Raw genomic sequence first — 22,118 nt, forward strand, 5'->3', positions numbered from 1 at the left:
CCTCTAAGCCCCAGAGCTGTATAACCCTTGTGGTTTAGCACTTTTGATTATAATACTTTAAGCCCCAGAGGTATGTGAAAAAGACAATTTACCGTTTATGGCATTTTAATGAGAAGTTTGGTCCACCAGGGAGTACCAGTTCTCACACTAAGGAAACTGTGTATATACAGAGAAGCATGGGGTGAAATGGGTGGATGATGTCACCTGTTGTTGGAGCAATAGGTATATTGGAGTGCTCCTCCACACAATTTTTATGTAACAGCAGTAATATAATTGGTGGGAATAAGTTCACCCAGTGATTCTAAAATTAAGAATGAACCTATTTGTGTGAGGGAGTTTGTCGTGATAACCAGAAAATTGCAAGTGCAGTTTACTGCACTTGTCCACTTCCCTGATAACTGCTATAGCATTGGGAAAGTTCAGCAAATAGTTGTGTTGCTGCCAGTAGTGTAAGCGGTGTTCATGTCATATTGCTGGCAGGCATCTCTGTCTTCGTTGATCCTCGAGTCCACACTTGTGAAACTTGTAGCTCAGCCTGTTAAGACAAACAATACTCTTTATATCCTTAACCAAAGCCAACATAACTTCCAACACCACAAAGAACTAGTCAAAAATAAAACTGACCATGGACACCACTGCTGGTATCTATATACCATGTGAAGATTGTTATTTCTTCACATGGTGTATATATATATATATTAATTAACACACTGGCCGATTCCCACCAAGGCAGGGTGGCCCGAAAAAGAAAAACTTTCACCATCATTCACTCCATCACTGTCTTGCCAGAAGGGTGCTTTACACTACAGTTTTTAAATTGCAACATTAACACCCCTCCTTCAGAGTGCAGCCACTGTACTTCCCATCTCCAGGACTCAAGTCCGGCCTGCCGGTTTCCCTGAACCCCTTCATAAATGTTACTTTGATCACACTCCAACAGCACGTCAAGTATTAAAAACCATTTGTCTCCATTCACTCCTATCAAACACGCTCACGCATGCCTGCTGGAAGTCCAAGCCCCTCGCACACAAAACCTCCTTTACCCCCTACCCCGCCTTCCTTCCACTACAGACTGATACACTCTTGAAGTCACTCTGTTTCTCTCCATTCTCTCTACATGTCCGAACCACCTCAACAACCCTTCCTCAGCCCTCTGGACAACAGTTTTGGTAATCCAGCACCTCCTCCTAACTTCCAAACTACGAATTCTCTGCATTATATTCATACCACACACACACACATATATATATATGTTTCCTGATCATTGTGAGAATTGATAAAAGTTTCTGGTGGACCAAACGTCTTCTCAATAAAATGCGATAAACCGCAAATTATTATTCTCATATTCGTCGGTATATTCCTGTGATGTAAATTTGTGTAGGTTCTATCTAGCCCCTACGAGTTTGGCGCTCCCCACGAGTCTAATACGTAATTATATAGCTTTAAAGTTCATGAATAGGACACGAGACGTTTCGCCAATCAGTAACTTTCCTTCAGTTTAATACAGAGATTACCTATCTTCCACTGTCTCCAGTATATAAATCAGTCTGTCTCAAATGGTTTTAAGACTATTAACGCACACAATAAAAATTTAATTCTGAATGATGTGCTAAACCCGTATGGGGGATCGGGGTCATACAGAGCCTGGGGAACCGAGAGGCAATCAATTTCGATTCAAAGGGTCAGGCCAGTTATTTTGATCAAAAGTCCCTCACCAGCTCGAAGACCACCTGGAGGAGTCTAGACTGCCACTCACCAGCACCGAGTGCCTGCCCTTCACCCTCTTTTGCTTTCATTCCAAATTTTAACGAAATTAATTAATTTCAGAGGGAGATGATATGGGGAGGGGGGTGATCGCCTTGACCCTAGGAATTGGAGCTACCCTTCCTTAGATCACTCATAATTACAGTACTTTCCATTTCTCACGAGCTGTATGACGCCCCCTACGTATTTAACGCTTCCCTATCATTGTAAGAATAAACGTAATATCTAATATTTTATAATTAAAGAGAGACTGAAGGCAGTCTGAAGTTAGAAGATTTTAACTTTATAACTTAATCTAACTTTTATTTGCTTTAGCAAAGATGAAAGTTGTACTTTCACACGCATTTACTTTTTATGGAGAATCTACCATTTCCCATCAAGGGTGATCCAGCATTATTCTAAGCAAAACTGTGCATACACCTGTGTCCAGCACCTATAACAGTTTTCAGAATACGTCATAAAAGCGAGTTAAGTGCATCATGTCTTACAGAAGCGAAGAATATCATATGTTTAAAGCATTTTATGCGAAAATATTCAGAAAATATTCGTGAGGAAATTTGAAACTCGTAGCGGCCATTTATCGCCTGGAGAGTATTCGATAATCAGGTTTGATCCTAGTAGAGGGAAGCTCGGTTTCTGAAATCTAGAGCCCTTCACTGGCACCAAAGAACCTGAAGGTCACACAAGAGAGCTAAACCCATCTGTTCAGGTTATTCAACGCCACATAATGGAGGGAAACTGACGCCAAGAAAACTTTCAGATGAAATGGTTGGATTCGTGTGCTTAGGCACGGGAAAGTTTGTGTAATGAATCTCGGTTAAAAAAAGTCGTCACTACATTGAGAGTGGGCTCTCCGGCTGTTATAAGGCCATCTTTTTTCCTCGTATTTCATCAGTGTGTGAAGTCCTTGTGGAAGTAGAGCAGTCATTAAGATGTTTATTAACCTTCAATGAAACCTGTATATGCAAGATTTTCTCCAAATTTGTGGGAAGCAACTGATCAAACATTTCCGTTACGTCAACTCAAAATCTCGATTAGAGAGATTTGAAAGTCTCAAAAGACCTTAGCTATAACTCAAGGATTTCACCAAATTCCTTTAGGTCATCGATACTCTTAAAAATTACTCCATGTACTTTTTATCATGATTAAGAGTGTGCAATATATACATTATATATATATATATATATATATATAATCTTTCAACACACCGGCCGTATCCCACCGAGGCGGGGTGGCCCAAAAGAAAAAACGAAAGTTTCTCCTTTTACATTTAGTAATATATACAGGAGAAGAGGTTACTAGCCCCTTGCTCCTGGCATTTTAGTCGCCTCTTACAACACGCATGGCTTAGGGAGGAAGAATTCTGTTCCACTTCCCCATGGAGATAAGAGGAAATAAACAAGAATAAGAACTGGAAAGAAAATAGAAGAAAACCCAGAGGGGTGTGTATATATATGCTTGTACATGTATGTGTAGTGTGACCTAAGCGTAAGTAGAAGTAGCAAGACATACCTGAAATCCTGCATGTTCATGAGACAGAAAAAAGGACACCAGCAATCCTACCATCGTGTAAAACAATTACAGGCTTACGTTTTACATTCACTTGGCAGGACGGTAGTACCTCCCTGGGCGGTTGCTGTCTACCAACCTACTACCTAGAATATATATATATATATATATATATATATATATATATATATATATATATATATATATATATATATATATATATATATAAACACGTCAGCCGTTTCCCACCGAGGCAGGGTGACCCAAAAAGAAAGAAAACTTTCATCATTCAACACTTTCACCATCACTCATACATAATCACTGTCTTTGCAGAAGCGGTCAGATGCGACAGCTTAGATGTCCCTCCAAACTGCCAATATCCCAAACCCCTCCTTTAAGTGCAGGCATTGTACTTCCCATTTCCAGGACTCAAGTCCGGCTAACCGGTTTCCCTGAATCCCCTCACAAATTACCCTGCTCACACTCCAACAGCTCGTCAGGTCCAAAAAAAACATTATAGCATATTATAGGACCCTCTGTTCCCTTTAATTTCAACAGTGCTTGAAGCCTTTATGGCAGCAGGGCATTTATTCCATTACTTATTCTAAAATACAAAAAAAAAAATATAGTGGGAGTAATTTTATTCAACACTAACAAATTTCTTAAAGCGTTCAATCCTAAAACACAGTATATAGCTCAGGTTTTTGCAGCAACCAATATTTAATCTTAAAACTGAAAGTTGACATGATGGAATTATCTGTTTAATCAAATGCTTTCCACAAATGTGAATAAATGTTGTATATAAACCTTAAATTAAAGAATGGTTTGATTAGTACCATTTTCATTAATGTTCTGCTCCTAACAGGACTTCATATGGTGTATTTTTACATTTTACAAGGCATATTCTTAATTATAATAAACAAGTACCTATGGAGTGATTTTTAAGCAATATTGAAAACCGACATGAAATTTGCTAAAATCCTAAGAAACTTTTTCTATAAAAATGGAAAAACTGGCATGATGGAATTGTTTGTATAATTTATTACTGTCTACCAGCATGGTAAATTCCTGCAGGTATAGCCCAAAACTCAAACCATCCACTAAATCACCAACTTTGAAAGTTTTAAGCCAACTTAAAGAGGCATTCTCTTATCTTAGAAAAAACAGATATCGCAAAATACACAAAGCACTAAGATTGAATCCGCTCAGAAGCTGCATTATCAAGTTATCAGTGTTGAAAGGTTAAAGGCACTCGGACGAAGCACTCAAAGTATATACCACAAAAAAAAAACTATTTCGATTTTCCCCGGTTTTTTCCATTAAGGCAAATTAGGGCCTAACCAAGCCAAAATAGATCAAAACTTTTCTCTAAGATTGACCAGAGTTTAAAGTTCAAGTAATTAACTTCCACTTAGGCTCTGGGTGCATAACACAATTTCTTTTAAATGGTCTTGAGGTACACAGATGTTATAGGCACATGAAAGTACATTATTAGTTCATACTAAAGTCAAGCACTGACTTATTTCTGATCAGATGAGATAATTTCCAGTTACTTAACGGAAGCCACTTTAATAAATATGACAAATAAAAACTTCCACAGCTTAAAATCAAGGGGAAGTTTTATATATTTCATAAGATTCATCAGCCTTCAAAAACTGGTGCCAAAGTTTTATTTTAATCAAAGGGAACCACTAAACCAATTGATCACACGGCTCCCAGGGAAAGGGAGGTATTCAGGTTCGATCCAAGGAAGGGGAGGATAAGTTCAATTCTTTGTATCAAGAGCCTCTCACCAACATCAAGGAATGTTCTAGTTATTTAATGTAAAATGAGAATATGCCATTTCTAGATTACAAGGGGCAAAATGGCGCCTACACTAACAATACCAACCTAAGTATGATGCACAATGGCTGAAATTTTGAAACTGATCAGGAGTTCTGAATTAAGTTTTATTTAAAACTTGGATACATAACATACATTTTTTAAAATGGTCTTGTGGGCCCACATGTTACATGCACATAAAATATATTATGTACATTTAATCCCAAATAACCAACTATAGTAAATCACTAAGTTTATTTAGTTAAGACACATGTGTCTTAACTTTCATATTGTTGGTATTTTATACCTTTCTTGCACAAGTTTATTTAGGTACAGATACACAAATGGTTACACAAATTATCATACACACTAACGTGTAAATTACTTTGGATAACCCAAAATAGTCGAAGTAACTTCCATTGAAAAAACGTCAACAAGACATTCCCCAGTTATTTCACACAAATATGATTAATAAAACTGGGACACTAAAACTTACACAACCTAGAGCGAAGGCAAAATTTCCTTCGGAAAAAAGAACCACATTAGTACTAAAAGTTTAAAGCCTACCAGAGGAAACATTTTCCAGTTACTGCACAGAATGCAACAAAATTTGCACCTACATAGCCTAAACCCCACAAAATCATCTCAACCGTCCAATGAAGCCTGATACCGTTCAGATTTTGTTTAAGTCAGAAGAAAGTTCTAAACTAATAGCAGCGCTGTATGATCCTTACGGATTTAGCGTTTGGTTATAATCTAAACCAGTAGAGGTCATATATCGCCTGTGGCACAGGAGGTATTCAGATTAGAAAGGGAGGATAAGTTCAGTTCCTTAGATCAAGAGCCCTTCACCAGTGTCAAGGCAAAATAATGCAACAATGTAAAAAAAAAAAACTATCGTTTCAAGATTCAAAGTTGCAAATGGCACTTGCACACTCCAGCAACATTAACTTCTCTATATAAGAAATGGTTATAACTTTGACCATAATTTTTAAAGGGGTGGACCGGTAAGCCAGCGAAAGGCCTCGGTCAGATGACCAAAAGCTCCAGTGGCGGGTCATCATCTAAGACCCGCGTCAGGAGACACTTGTCCTGTTTCCTGACAAACCTTACTTAACCTAAGCCTCCTCCTGAGCGGGATGCATACACAACTGATGACATTTTAAAGGCGATCGGAAATGATCTATGTAAAATTGAGCCGTGGGCACCTGCGCTTTTCAGTTCTTCCACGAACCTCCATCTAGTCGTAGTTGATCGGAAATTAAAAATTAGAACACTGTACCTACCAATGTGTGGTGCGGCACTGAAGAATTCACTAAACTCGTGAAAATTAAAAACGATAAAAGGGCGAATTTTCAATATTCCTCAGTTTTGTTCAGTTCTAATTAAAATTCTCTACAATTGCTCTGAATTCAACGAATCTATTTGTTAACGATTTCATTAAAATTTCAAATTTGCCCACGAATAGTATAAACTTACAGTATAGTCATATTTCTCGTGGAATGCATCAGTATTAATCTTTTAAAGTGATGAGACACTGTTTAGTTATCGAATGGAAATCAATTTTTAATAAAATCGGCAACTTGGGTCTTATAAAGTACAATAACTATGTGAACTTGTTTTTTGAAAATACGCACCTGGGCTGAAAATATGAAGAGACAAAAAGACGTATTTTCCAGTTATCACAAGTATTCCAATGATTCAAAGTTTTATAAACATATTTACCAACAAGCTAAGAGGCGGAACCAGAAGCTGCGACTCGACCCCAGCAACCACAAATGGATGAGTGCAAACTTAATGGGTACTCTTCCTAACACCCAGGTACCTATTTACTGGTAGGTGAACGGGGACAAGTATAAGGAAACATGCCCAACCTTTCCACTCGTGCCGGGGATTGAATCACGGACACTCATTGAGTCGAGTGCGTTGCTAACCGAGCCACTCTTATCAATACATAACAGATATACAAATGGAAGACTATAAAGAGCAGGTAATCATCTCTTCAGCCTAACAGAACATCTGCATACGGAAAACAGTTGAAGGCGAGGTAATCAGTCCCTCACCACAGGAGCAGCTGCTGAACAACGTAGTCTTTATAAATCTGAATCACAGGCTAGACTAGGTATGATTTGTCAGGAAACATAACAAGCGTTACCTGACGCGGGTCTTAGTCATATGATGACGCGCCACTGGAACTTTTGATCATCTGACCGAGGCCTTCCGCTGGCTTACCGATCCACCCCTTTAAAATTAAAGTTATAATAACCATAATATAGCTTAAACACAGGCAGGAAGAGGGGTGCTTATATACTGGAGATAGATAAGGTGCAGTAAATAAAAGCACTGTCTGTGGTAGGCGCAGTACACAATACCACACTGCATCATAAACAAAAAAACACGGATGAATCTTACTGTAGCCAGTTGGCCCAGTAACTTAGGCACATTTCTGGAGTTTTACGACTCACTTGCCATGGGTTCTAACTCCACCCGTTTCGTGGTTAGTTTACAATCGTGTTATTGCGATTTCGTGAGGTCACATTGTATCACATACTCCTCCACTGGTCCAAGGTTCTCTAGTGCTTCTGCACAAAGTTTTAGCTTGCTCTGTATCAGGACTGATAAAAGACCCCCCCCCCCAGCAGGTTTAATTTTTTTTATGAAAGAAAGATAATAAATCATAACGTCTCAATTATACTTCGTGTGATCATTATAAAAAAAACAGAATACACATACAACATTTGCAAAATAAAATTACTTTGCAGAAAAAATAGAGACCTGGACGAATGAAAGAAAATCAGACTGAGGGACCGGGATGGGTAAAATGTTGCCATGTTTCCTTGCACCTGTTGCCCCTGATCACCTTGCTGTAAGTAGGTACCCGGATGTTAGTCGAGTGTTAACGCACTCGCCTCACACTGAGTGCTTATTGTTCAATCCCCGGCAAGGGTGGAAATGTTGGCCATGATTTTTACACCTGCTGTCCCTGTTCACCTAGCAGTAAGTAGGTACCTGGATGTTAGTAGACTGGTGTGGGTCGCATCCTGGGGGACAAAATTAAAGGACCACAATAGAAATAAGACCGAGAGTGCCTGATCACGCACTATCGTTTCCTCAATAAAGATACCCGAGTGTTGCATATGTGTCTAATTTATCAACTTGTCGGTTCTCTAAACCATTCGTCTACACACTGAGTTATCAATAGTGTCTAATCCTCCGTTTTAAGAATCCCAACAAAAATTTATCCTCCGAAGATTATGACGGTGGGCCCGTGGCCTGGTGCCTAAAGCTTTCACTTCACACGGCGAGGGTAGAAACATTGGACGTGTTTCCTTACACCGGTTGTCTATGTTCCCTATCAATAAAATGGGTACCTAGGTGTTAGTCAACTTGTGTGGGTCGCATCCTGGGACAAAATTGAATTAATTTGCCCGAAATGCTCTTCATAACAAGCGGCTTTCTATATAGTACTATGTCATTGATGTCAGCTAGGCTTGTACACACTGTACATGTACTTGTAGAAATAAAGACATTACGTATATTGTTATTAGTTACATACTTTTAAAAAATTAATCGTTACTCATTAAATGTACGCATTTTCTATGATTAAAAAGCACGTAAGAAAACGGAACCAATATTAGGGTGGAATAAAATATTTTGGTACATTGATCATCAGACGGGTTTACCGAGGCCCTTCGAAGACCAAGGCTGTGTCCACACTCATCTATCCAGTTACTTGCCAGATATAACACTGTTTAACCCAAGTGATCGAAAGATTCATCCCCAGTGCCACATCATGAGAGACTAGGCAGAATTTAAAGTTTTTATTCAGGTTCAATAAGTAAGTAAGTAAGTAAGTAAGTTTATTCAGGTATACACAATACAGTTACATAGAATTATCATACATAGCAGCATATGTGTAGAGAACCTAGGATAACCCAAAAAAGTCAGACAGAGTGACTTATTTCCATTGGGGTCCTTTTACCTTATTATTATAGTATAAAGGTTATAATATTTTCTTATTATTCTACAATTGTCTTACGTAGTAACTTGTATGCAGATAATAATAACATAACCTAATAAAGTCAAACACCGAGAAAGTTTTCAACTTTCATGCATAATCTGAAGGTTTTACAATAGTTTTATATAATAAATTGTGTAGTATATAACCCAGGATATGAAAGACTGTGTAATAAATAGCAATAGTAACTAGAAACACACATACACGTCTAGGAACGTTATTACTGAACAGGTTGTGCTTGTTAGCTCGTTTATTGTACAGGATGTACTTGTCAAATGAATTAAACTATTTTAATATTCTTACACGTTTTGGATATCATTATAAACCATTACGTTTATTCAGGAACAGGTATACACAAGTACAATTATCATATAGTGTAAATTACCTTGGATAACCCCCCCCCAAAGAAAAAAAAAAAAAAAAGTCAGGGATTTGTTTCCAATGAGGTCCATCTTTTAATTTAAAGAAATATTACCAAAAGGCAAATGCAAATGGCAAGCTTTTTAAAGGATACAGTAACCCGGTCACGTGAAACTACCTGGTGGTTCACACACTCACTCACTCACCCATTTGGCTATAAGCACAGAAATACGTATCTTAATCTTAAAATAATGATTCCTAACTAGTCACAAGTTTGCCTGTGATATTCCAATATAGAAACTATGTATTGTGCCAAAACAAAAGCATTCACAGTGCTAAACTCACAAACTAAAGCATTCACTAGTGCTAGTCACCTAGTATTTAACTCACTAGTAAACTAGTATTTAGTCACCTAGTATCTAGTCACCTAGTATTTAGTCACCTAGTATTTAGTCACCTAGTATTTAGTCAACTTACTCCACAATTTGTAATAATTTAGGGTTAAGAATTAATCTAAGTTTGCCCGAAATGCCTAGCCTTGCTAGGTGTTCTAGTGGCCCCCTCTGTAATTAGTATTTTATTACATGTAAACCACACAATAACCAAAATCTGTAAACCCCGCATTGTAATCCTTATAGAGAATAAACTTTGATTTGAAATATATAAACGCAAACAGAATTACTAGAAAAACTGCATTGATTTCCAGACATACGCAGGAGGACTTCAGGTTCCAAGTATGGGTAGCAATGACTGGGGAAGCATGCGTCAACCTATTCCGATGGTTGCGACCCCAATTTCAAAATGTATGTTTTGTAGACAAAAAAAAAATAAGTCATCTTGGCCGTAAACCTGGCAATCGACAGTCATCTGTATCAAGCAGACAGCAGTCTATTTTCCGAAGTGATTCAAACTTATTCAGAATGTTCTGAAACATCGCTAGTTTTTGCTTGTGCATAAAGAATGTTAATTTCCTAAAGTTATGGGTCAGCATGCCTGTTGCAGTGCTTCTCTTTTCTTTTGCTCTTAAATGCAGTAAACACGATTTTTTCACTTTCCTATTCACAAGGTCTCTCAAAATTCACTTCGGAATATGACCAGCTGTGCAATAAAAGAAATGATCTTCGCCCAGACACCCTCAATTGGTAACTTATTTTTTTTTTCGTCGCTGTTCGGGTTAAACGGTAGTGTGTAATGGGTTTTGACAACAGCCGAAATCATCAGTATCGTCGAGTGCGACTAGGACACAGGAAAGTGTAAGTAGCGACTGAAACCCGCAGAAAGTACAAGTATGTCTCAGGGTGTCAAACCCAGCCCCCATAAAAAACAGGGAGGAGAACTTGCAACCCCGCCTATTGACAAGGACACAACAGGCTAGGAAAATTCACCTTCTGGAAACGATACATATGTGCTTCCAGCTGAGAATGGCCTACAGACCCACATCATTGCTACACCAACCATGCACTCAAGGAGACATGCTAACGGCAAAGTCCCTCGAAGGACCGGACCGGGATCGCCAAAAAAACGTAGGAAGCACATTAACAGTCTCTGAGAATGCGAGCCGGCGAAACCCGAGGAAAGTGATTTTAATTAGCTGGCCAACAGACAGACCAGATTCAAAACTCTCAACCAAGCTGCACGTGGTGAAGGGCCCGGCGGTAAACTGTGCAGGAGAGAGGTGACTTGGTAAAGAGGGGGGGGACGTGCAACAAAATCCTGACCACTGGATGGAAGTTGCTCCACGTAACACACCTGAACTTGGTTTAGAAAGACACGTAAGCAAGCACTATAACATATTTATTAGAAAACGTTTCGGTCCTGGGACCCTGATCACTTCTAACATACAGGCAAGCAAGCAAGCAAGTGCAGGTAAGATCCCAATGCGATGAGCGGGAAAGACGGGACAGACGAAGAATAGCGCTGGAGAGGAGTGTTCTTAGTCGTAGAAATAGAGCCAGGGCTTGACCCAGCAGCTAAGGCGATCGTGGGACAGACTTGGAGAAAAAAACGGGAAGAGAGAGAGCTGTGTATGGAACTGAACTTCTCCAGGCTGAGGGACCGACAACCCCAAATTCCACGACTTCAAGGGCGATGGACCGATCACACCGTCCCCACATCTCCACTGCTCCTGCCTACCCTCTGTACTGAAGAAGCCCACTGTGTAGGCGAAACGCCCCGGAACAAAGTCGCCCATCTGCTGCCTATGTGTCTTACCTACCAGTCTCGTGGTAGGTGAGGTCTTTGAGTCTCGAGAGCTGAAAGTTTCCAGGTCGCAGGAGAGGGCAGCAGACATGTGGGAGGTTATTTTAGTAGTTGAGGAGGCAGGTTTGCAGTGGAGCCATTTGCAAACTTCTTGAAGCTGCTCCTGGAGAGGTGGTATAGCGTTGTTTTGTTGGAAAAAGTGAAACGAAGAGGCTTGATGAACTCAAGAACTTGCGTGAGTGTGAAGTGAAGAGGTGATTCGCAGGCATACTTGACTGTTCCATCACCGAGGCCTTTGTAGAGTTCAGAGCAGGTCATGGTGTCAGCGTTCGAGGGAGAGGTGTAGAAAGGTTTTCCCAAGAGGGTGTGCTGGAGTCGTCGCTATCTGCTTCGTCGGGGGATTCGTCAGGAAATTCTTGTTCAATTGTTTCTACAGTGATTGTGTCAAGAGGAGGCTGGGAGTCTAGAGTATTTGCGGTCTGGCTGGTTGTTGGTGGTTGTTGAGAGGTGGCAGTGGTCACTGGGCGTGGTTCAGGAGTGTTTTTTGGGGCAGAGTTAGGATTTGGGCCTGAAGTTGATGTGAAGTTAGCGATGTTTGGGATAATCTTGAGGAAGTCCTGTGATGTTGGCGAGTCAGGAAAGTTGAATGACGGCATGTTAAGACGGAATAGTTCGTTAATTGTAGTGTTGAATGTGCCTGGGTTTGCTGCATTTGCAAGGTGTGCATACATCATGCAGTACAACACCTTAGAGGGAGCAGCGTCAGAGTGCAGAAAGGGAATTGCTGGATAGAGATGACTGCTGTGTGGCTTGTAGAATTCTGGTGGTGTCCGACTGGAGTTTTGAAATGGCGGTATATGTCGGCGATTTGGGACTATTCTTCTTGGTTTCTTCTTTAATTTTTTTCGACATTACTTCTTTTCGTAGTGGGCATTTAGCTGCAACGGTATGATGAGTACCCTTGCAGTTAAGACATGCTGGAGTGGCATTGGTGGTGGTGCAGGCTTTGAAGTTATGACCTTCTTTTCCACAAGTAGAACAGAACTTTTTGTCTTTAATGGGACAGTCCTTTGTTGAATGTTGATAAGAGTAACAGTTCCAACAGGGAGAGACATGGGCAAAACGTTCAGGTTCAATGTGGCGTGGATGTATGTGGTAATATGATATAGCTAGTCCATTAGAGAGCGCTTGGGTAGCCATATCTATGTTTGAAAAGGTGATTTTGATCATAGATGAGGCATTAGGAATTCGTGTGATGGTGTCTACAGAGGCCCAGGTGTTTTGGTCTTCGATAGAGGTCTTCAGTTCATCCGTTGGAATAGATGTGATTATCTTATCCAATTGTTTAACAAAAACTGAACGTTTCGCCAGCAAGGAGGGAGACGGTGATATGATGAATTGTCGGTCCCGTAATGTGTTCATTGCAGTGTCGTCCATAGGTAGAAAGACATTATATATATAGGCGGAGAGTGAGATGTGACGCACGTGACCTGAGGAATGTCATAAGAACATAAGAATGGAGGAACACTGTAGAAGGCCTACTGGCCCATGCGAGGAAGGTCCTTATCAAAACAACCTCTGCCTATGATGAGGACGGGTAGACGATGAAATCATGTGACTCCTGTGTTGTTGGGTTGGTGCTGCTTAAGTATCATGTATGCCAATGTTTTTGAAATTTTGTAGTTTCCAGTGTTGCGTTCTATAGTGTCGGTGACGGCGATTAGTGAGGCTTCTAGGCACCGTCGGCGTCTGAAGTCTGGTTCGGTGAGAACGAGTTGTGCCTCATTCCAGTTCATCAAATGTCCCGTGGAGTCTCTGTGGAGGACACAGGCGTACCTTACATCGTCTCTGTTAGAGGCATTTCGATGCTCATTCAGGCGGACTGCAAGATCTCTGCCTGTCTCGCCTACATATTTCTTGGGACAGAAGTTAGAGGTGTGGGGCTGCGTTTCGTAGTGAGGTCTTTGATAGAGGATGTGTTTATGGTGGAAACGTTGATGTTACTCATAGCAAGTGCCCGGCGAGTATTCGTGGCAACATCGCCACATGGGAGTACTATGAACTGTTTAGGGGGCTGTTCCATGGGCGGTTTGTTGAGGATAGCTTGTGCCTTGAGTCTGCAATCTCGGATGAAGAAAGATGGGAACTGAAGACGTGTAAAGGCTTGTTATGTAAGTGCATTCTTCTAGAAAACAAGGGCTGGAGATGCGAAGAGCTCTCAAGAAGCCAATGAGGACTCCTCTCTTAGTGCGGGTGTCTTGGTGTGAATAAAAGTGTATAAGATCGTCCTTGTTGGTAGGTTTTCTATACACTTTGAAGAGAAGTTTGTCACTGTCGGGAGATCTGCACAGTAGAACGTCGAGGAAAGGAAGTTTGCCATCATTTTCGAGTTCAAGTGTAAACTTTATTGATGGTTCAACTGCATTGATCTTGTTGAGAAGGGCCTGGATATTGAGACGCCTCGGATAGAAAACCAATATATCATCAACGTATCTTAGCCAGGTAACGGTGTTGGGAATGAAGGTGCTGAATTTCTCTGTCTCCAAGTTTTCCATGAAGAGGTTGGCAAGCACAGCACTGAGCGGGCTGCCCATTGCCATCCCAAAGCATTGTTTGTAACAGTTGTCCTGATACTTGAAGTTGAAATTAACACACAGTTCCACTAGATTGATGAAATCTAGAAGAGGTAAAGGGAGGTTGTGGTTTTCAGTGAGCCTCTGTCTCAGAATGTTGATTGCAGCGTCAGTAGGAACGTTGGTAAAGAGGGCTGTGACATCGAAGGAAGCCATGCTTTTGTTTTTGACATTCAGGTTGGAAATTCGGGAGAGAAGGTCACCTGAGTGTTTGAGGTGGGCTTGACTGATAGTGCCCAGAAGCGCTGAAAGGTATTTGGCAAGGTGGCCGGCTAGTCTGTGTGGTGCACTCCCTATGCCCGAAGTGATAGGCCGTAGTGGGATGCCAGGTTTGTGTGTCTTAGGAAGGCCATACAGGCGTGCTGGTTTCGGTTGACCTGGTAAAAGTTTAAGTAGTTTTTTGCCTTGTTCTGATTTTCGTAAGATGCTACGAGCCTTTTGAAGGAAAGTCTGGGTACTTTGAAGTAGCACTGATTCCGATACAGGCTGGTATGTGTTGGCATCGTTGAGAAGATTTAAGACTTTATTGTTGTAGTCGACAGTGTTGAGTAACACCACACCACCTCCTTTGTCAGCGGTTGTAATGACGATATCATCGTTGTTGGCCAAGTTCCTGAGAGCTTGGATGTATCTTCTGGGAATGACCGGTCTTGAAGGCTCAGTAGCTGCAGCAGTGATAATTCCTTGGACAAAGCCCTTTTGAAACTCGGAGTCTCCAAAAGGTTGGTTCTTGGTTACCATATCAACCAGATTATGTTTCTTGTTGATGCCAGTAGGTGGGGTAAACGCGGAGAAGGGGGTCTGATGTGGTCAGTTGAGGGGGGCCCTGGTATCATCATCTCAGCCTATCTTTAGGAAGATGTTCGGTTCGGGGATTGCTTTGAGTGGGGGAGAAAGGTTTTCTGTATGCTATGTCCCTAGTTGTTGCAGTTCAAAAAGGGGTAAAACTTTTTTAAAACCAAATTGGTTGAAAGACACGTAAGCAAACACTCTTTTATTAAAAACGTTTGGGCTGGACCTTGACCCTAACAAAAGAGGTAAAAAAACATTTATATATAGGCGGGGAAATGAATGGGCCCTGCCAGAGGAAATTTATAAAAACATAAGAATGGAGAATACTTAGAAAGGCCTACTGGCCCATGAGGCAGGTCCTTTCAAAAAAACCTCTGGGATCCCAAAAAACAAAAACAAAGGAAAAAAATCTCTTTACCAGGTCCCCAAAACCCCACGCCTGTGGGCCTTTTTAAGACCAAACCTGGCATCCCGGCCTTCACTTCCGGGCATAAGGGGGGCACCCACAGACAGCCGGCCACCCTTTCCCAAAAACCTTTCAGCCTTCGGGGCCCATCAGTCAAACCCCCCTCAAAAACCCCAGGGGACCTTCTCTCCCTTTTAACCCGAATGTCAAAAAAAAAAAAGCATGCTTCCTTCGATGTCCACCCCCTTTCAATTCCCCGCGCCAATCAACTTCTGAGACAAGGCTCACGAAAACCGACCTCCTTTTCCTCTTCTAGTTTCATCAAACTTTGGAACCTTTTTAATTTCCAATATCGGACCTTTCAAACAAAGCTTTGGGATGGAAAGGGCAGCCCGCTCGTGCTTTAGCAACCTCTTCATGGAAACTTGGAGACGAAATTCCCCTTTTTAACGTTCCTGGCTGATACGTTGATGATATTTGGTTTCTATCCGGCGTCTCAATTCGGCCCTTCTCAACAAGATCAATGCGTTGAACCCTCAATAAAGTTTCCGAACTCGAAAATGATGGCAAACTTCCTCCTCGACGTTCTGTCGAAACTCCCGACAGTAACTTTCTTAAAATTATGAAAACCTACCACAAAGGGCGATCTTATCACTTTTATTCACCCAAGACACCCCCACTAAGAGGGGTCCTCATTTGGCTTCTTCTTGAGGTTTTGCATCCAGCCCTTGTTTTCTAAGAAAGAAAGCCAAACAAGCCTTTCGTCTTCAGTTCCCCCTTTCTTCATCCGGTTCGATCAAAACAAGCTATCCCCAACAAAGCCCCGGACAGCCCCCAAACAGTTCAATCTCCCAGTGGGATTTGCCACGAAAATCGCCGGGCACTTCTATGAGTAACATCAACGTTTTCCCCCATAAAACATCCTCTATCAAAGACCTCACGAACCCCCCTCTTACCGGGGGTCTCCTTCCCCGGGTTTTTGTCCCAAAAATTTTGAAGCGAGACAGGCGAATCTTGCAGTCCGCCTGAATGAGCATCGAAATGCCTCAAACAGGACGATGGTACGCCTGTCCCCCACAGAACTCCAGGGGCTTTTGTAAACTGGAAACGAGGCCCCCGTTCCCCGCGCCGACCTCAGACGCCGGGTCCCTAAAGCCTCACTAATCCCGTCCCACACTATAAACCCAACACTGAAACTAAAAAATTTAAAAAACTTGGCCATGTTTTGCACACCCCCAACAACCAGATCCCAGTTTCTGTCTCCCCTCCTCTCATAGGGGGGTTGTTTTGATAAGGACCTGCCTCGCATGGGCCAGGGGCCTTCTACAGTGTTCCCCCATTCTTATGTTTTATGATTCTAGTCACGTGCTCACATCACTCCCCTATAATGTCTCTACCTCGTATTTAAGTAGTCCGACCGAATACTTTCTAATAAATTATTATAGTGTTTTACGTGTCTTTCTAAACCAAACCCTTATAAAGTCTGAAAGATTAGCAACTTACACATTGGGATTTCTTTATTCAGGAAACGGTTTCAGTCCCTGAATGAGCATCAAATGCTCAAACAAAGAGGGGCCCTTTAAGAGAGAGGATTGAGAACGAGGACGAATCAGTCGTCTCAACCTGGAGTCGATGTGTGCCAGAACCTCAAATCGCCGTAGAATATAAAACGCATGGGCCTGGAGACTACAAAATTCAAAATACTTGGTACATGATGACGTGCACCATCAAACACGGGTCATGATTTATTTTACCCGTCCTCTCAGTCGCAGAGGTGTTCGTAAAGGTTGCATCCAGTGTTGAGTGTTTATTCTTATGTCAGACAAGGTCATGATGCCTGCTGTGTATACTAAGTTTTCTGATTGTATGTTTGAAAAGGACGAAACGTTTTTTAAATAGTTATGTCTTTCAGTTTTTAATAACGTGTATTTATTACCAAGGTTTATACCACACCTGAACTTACCGCGGCAGGAAAGCTTGTTGTGCTGGAATATTAACCATTTTAGACAAAGCAGGAGAGGGGTTAAGTTTAAGACAGGGGAGCAAACCTGAAGTTCTGCAAAAGGAAAGGCGCTAGAAAATCAGACGAATCATAAGAGAGGTTCGTGTCCCCTATCAATTAAAATTCCACCCCGCCACACGAAAGCAGCCCCAAATGAACATTTGTTAATGCTAGGGCCTATCTTACCACATTGGCACCCTGCCAGAGGGATGGAGTGACGCGCCTCCCAATAAACAACTCCCTTGATGAGAGTAAGACACATGTGCAACATCTGGGTATCTTTATTGTAGACGTTTCGCCATCCAGTGGCTTTATCAATACAAATTCTAGGACATAACTTGAAGACAGTAGAACTATGTACAGAAGATGAGGTAATCAGTCCCTCAACCTAGGAGTAGGTGCGAACAGCACCATAGTCGTGGAGACTCTGAAGCAGAAGAAAGAATCCTGGCGCTTATATAGTAACGTCAGGTGAAGCAGACGAGGGCAAATTCACTGGTAGGCGGGATTCCCCAGTGGAAGTAGGTCCTTCCCAAAGAGATGGGTTAGTAGTAGTAGGACCTACTTCCACTGGGGAATCCCGCCTACCAGTGAATTTGCCCTCGTCTGCTTCACCTGACGTTACTATATAAGCGCCAGGATTCTTTCTTCTGCTTCAGAGTCTCCACGACTATGGTGCTCTTCGCACCTACTCCTAGGTTGAGGGACTGATTACCTCATCTTCTGTACATAGTTCTGTCTTCAAGTTATGTCCTAGAATTTGTATTGATAAAGCCACTGGATGGCGAAACGTCTACAATAAAGATACCCAGATGTTGCACATGTGTCTTACTCTCATCTTGTCGGTATTATATACCATTCGTACACAAACAACTCCCTTACCACATACCTACCTGTTTTATGTTATAAAAGAAAATGACAAGCTTTATCAATCAATGTTGACTAGATATATCAGTTTGGTTTTCACGTTCTTTTGTGTACTGCGTCTAACATCTGTTTCTTCTATTCTTTAAGGTTTCAGTTCTTTGATTTTTTTTTTTTTTGAGGGTGGTGGTGGTGGTGATAGACTAATTACATCGTTTTCACGTATTTCGTTTTCTGAATGAGAAATCTTTTAATGTCTCGATCCTCATCCACTGAGTTAAATATCCTAGTGTTTTGTTCTTTTCTGTTATTTCTCTGGCTTGATCATCCTAGAGGGCAAGCGGACCTCAACAGTTAACTACCGACCTAACTCCACGATAGATGTACCGTCGAGTTATGAGGTGTACCGCTGAAGGTATGGAAATCTGTGTACCTGACTAGCAGTATGGTACGAATCAATTTAGCCAAGCTGTACGTGGATAAACCCTCGACCATGTCAGGTCTCATCTAGATTTCCACTAGGAGTCAACGTACCCTTCAGTTGGCAGATTCTGATCCAGGGTGTTATCTTCGCTTATGGAACATCTGTTATTATTATAATCATAACTAAGCGCTAAACCCATAACGGTCATACAGATGGGACATCTGTACGCCTACTTAGAAGCTAGCTACGAGGACCGTTTTTCTATACAAGTCTCTGGATCCGCATGACTTATTGGGGCTTAAATCACTTGAAAGATCCGTAACACAGGACCTTCACTTTCAGTGTTAAAATGAGATAGATCTTTTATTGTAATTCGTAATGTTCAATAAGCTTAATTTATTTTTTCTTTTTACTTTGTCTTAAAAATTTATTTATAATTAAGCCCGTTTTTTTTTTTTTACTGGGAAAGCATATCTTACCCTTTTCCTTGACATAAGACTTCAGCCTTGCGAAACGAGTTTATATTAAGTGCGCTCATGACCTGTACTCACCTAATTGTGATTGCAGGGGTCGAGACTCGGCTCCTGGCCCCTGCGAGTTGGTATGAAAGTTCTAGAGGCAAACGAGGACATTATTTTGTTTTGGGTCAGCCCCATGGATGGTGTCAGGTCGGAATGCCGACGAGTGTTTTGAGACAGTTCCATGACCTCGTCGATCTTAATGACACATTGTTGACCACAGGAACAGATGAAACGTTCATGCAGAAGACGGGGGGATGGGGGGGGGTACGGAATCACTGAGTGCGGGTAATATGTGAAATCACTGAACGCTGAGGAATAACTAAATAATGGAAGGTCTGGGCGGAAGGTGAAAGCAAGACGTAGAGACGAGTCTGTCACTAGCGGCAGCAAACAGGGTTCCAGTAGTCATGCAAGTCGTCGTCCTTGGCTCTAACCTTGGAATTAAAAGTACACTAGAATAGTGCCACTAACTTGGACCAAGAACTCACCAGTATTATGACACTACCGTTGAGGGGAATTATGTTAAGTATTTACAAACACCTTAACAAAACTGATGTTACATACAATGTAATAAAAAAAAAACTCGGCAAACCATAAAATACACCAAAGTAATTTCAAGTACAGTTAACGTCGTGCCATGGACTTTTAACATCGAAAATATTTTTTCGATGACCAAAAGTACTAATAAATCCCACCCAAAGTGGTCAGGCCACTTAATCTTTCTTACTTCTCTCTTACTCCCTCAACATTTTTCAGTGTTTTATCCAACCCCAGTCCTCCTCATTCTTGCTACCCACTCTTGTGACCTACCAAACAATAACTAGCCAACTATGACCATAATTTCTGTCTGAAAAGTAAGAGCGAATCCTGAGTTTATTAAACATATGGGAGAAAAATATTAACTTTAAATTCATACTTTTCATCGGTATTGACACTATGACAAACATTAACTTTTGACACAAGAACCCAAGAAAAAATGGTTACTTGTAATTTCAATTTTAGATCCTAGCTGTTCTCAATATTCATGCGGAAGCGCCAAACTCGTAGGGGTGTGGACGAGATAATATTCAAATTTGATTCTAAGAGGAAGGTAGCTCAAATGCCTTGGATCAAGAGCACTTCACCCGCATCAGTGCACACTTTACCCTCCACATCCTCAGGGAGTAGTAATGTGAGCTTGTTCTATGCTGATAACTGGACAATCAAACATTAATGCTAAGCTTCAACCTGGTGGAGCTGACCTTCATAGCTACAGCTGTCAAATAAGATGAATTTTATATATTTTTTTAATTTTTCTTCTTGATTGGTACCTTAGTAGTGTGAAAAATGGTACAGAACTCTTTGCATCAATAGTAATTAAATAGCTTAGCCTAACCTTGTAATTAAAACTGGCGTAATTTAAAATAGCGAACCACTAATCAACCTTTCTAAATTTAGTTAAGATTTTATTAGTATAATTTGTCAATAAAATCTTTTCAGCTAGTAATGGTCAGACTGACTGGCAGAGCTATAGCAAGCAAATGTATATTCAGTTTATTTGATAAAACAATCGTTCTTTTGTAAGTAGCCTGCAAATTCTGGCTAAAACCCAAGCAGTTATATTACACAATTATTATTATAATCATAAGTAAGCGCTAAACCCACAAGGGCTAATTTTACATAAACTTTTACCTTTAGACAATGCTCCATTTTTAAGCCGATTTCTCGGAAAAATCTAATGTGCACGGTGTGAATTTATTTTTTTTTTAACATGTCTGTCTTTTTAATCCATCGACCACGAGTAATAGTCTACAGTCACCCGGAAGATAATAAAAAGTTATGTAGAGCTACTCTAACTAAAACCTTTAATCCATTTTCTATTCTATTCGAAAAAAGAAAACATTCATGATTTCTTACCTGACCTCGTCCATATAGCGTCACCGTCTACATCCTCTTACGTGATGATGTTGGCTGGGGATGGCTCCTTCCCCAGCCTCCAGAAGCAGCAAAGTGACTTCCGTCCAAAGACTGACCGGTGTTGTGTGTTTTGTACACTCCTCACACTACCTTGGTTCACCGTCATTACTTCTAGCAAGGCGAGTGTACTAACACTACCATCACCAACCTTCCACCATTAACAGTCGCTGATCACACCTCTCTCCATTAAGAGTCAAAACTACTGTGACAAACCATTACGTTTTCCATTTCCTGTAGACACTATCACTGTTCGACACAAGCAAGAGTATCACCAACAGACGACACACACAGCAATATAACAATCACGCAGCTCCCTCCACCTTCCACCAGCAGCGTCTCGTCACTGGTACAAGCTGTGCTGCACCACCAGCTACTGCTGCTGCATCACCAGCTGCTGCTGCTGCACCACCAGCTGCTCCCTCAAACACCTTCTCTCTGGATAGTTTTAGAGGCTCATTGTTAAGCTCCTCCCAGTTGTTCGGTAGTCTTAAGGAAATCCCACGCGTCGTGTGCGAAGCTAACTTTTTAAGTTGCACCTTGCAACATGCCGTGAACATTTAATAATTCTCAACATTTCGTCTCGATTCAATACGTGGCCACCCATATAAATCTATTTCCACGACTATGGAATAAAAGCGAAAATTTTAATAAAACTTAATCATTGTTCCTAAATTTATCGATAATTTCTGCACACATCTAATAAGAGTGAACGATACAATATGAAATTCGTTTATTTTTAATTTGGGGGGGTGGGGTGCGCTCTGACCTACATTTCTAGGAGAAATGTGTATTTAAATATTTTCATGGGGAAGCGCTAAAACCCACAGGAGCCGCACAACTCCTGGGGAT

At 41.1% G+C, this 22,118-nt stretch overlaps 1 long non-coding RNA gene across 1 annotated transcript; it reads right to left on the reverse strand.

The window, feature by feature from the left end:
- Positions 1-87: 87 nt before the first annotated feature.
- LOC138853823 (uncharacterized) lies at positions 88-21,735 on the reverse strand. The gene is made up of 2 exons (XR_011393037.1): positions 21,210-21,735; positions 88-535 (listed from the first exon to the last, which is right to left on the reverse strand). It is a non-coding gene; the product is annotated as an uncharacterized lncRNA (long non-coding RNA).
- Between the last annotated feature and the right edge of the window lie 383 nt (positions 21,736-22,118).

Source organism: Cherax quadricarinatus, chromosome 41 (assembly GCF_038502225.1).
Source record: "Cherax quadricarinatus isolate ZL_2023a chromosome 41, ASM3850222v1, whole genome shotgun sequence".
NCBI lineage: Eukaryota > Metazoa > Arthropoda > Malacostraca > Decapoda > Parastacidae > Cherax > Cherax quadricarinatus.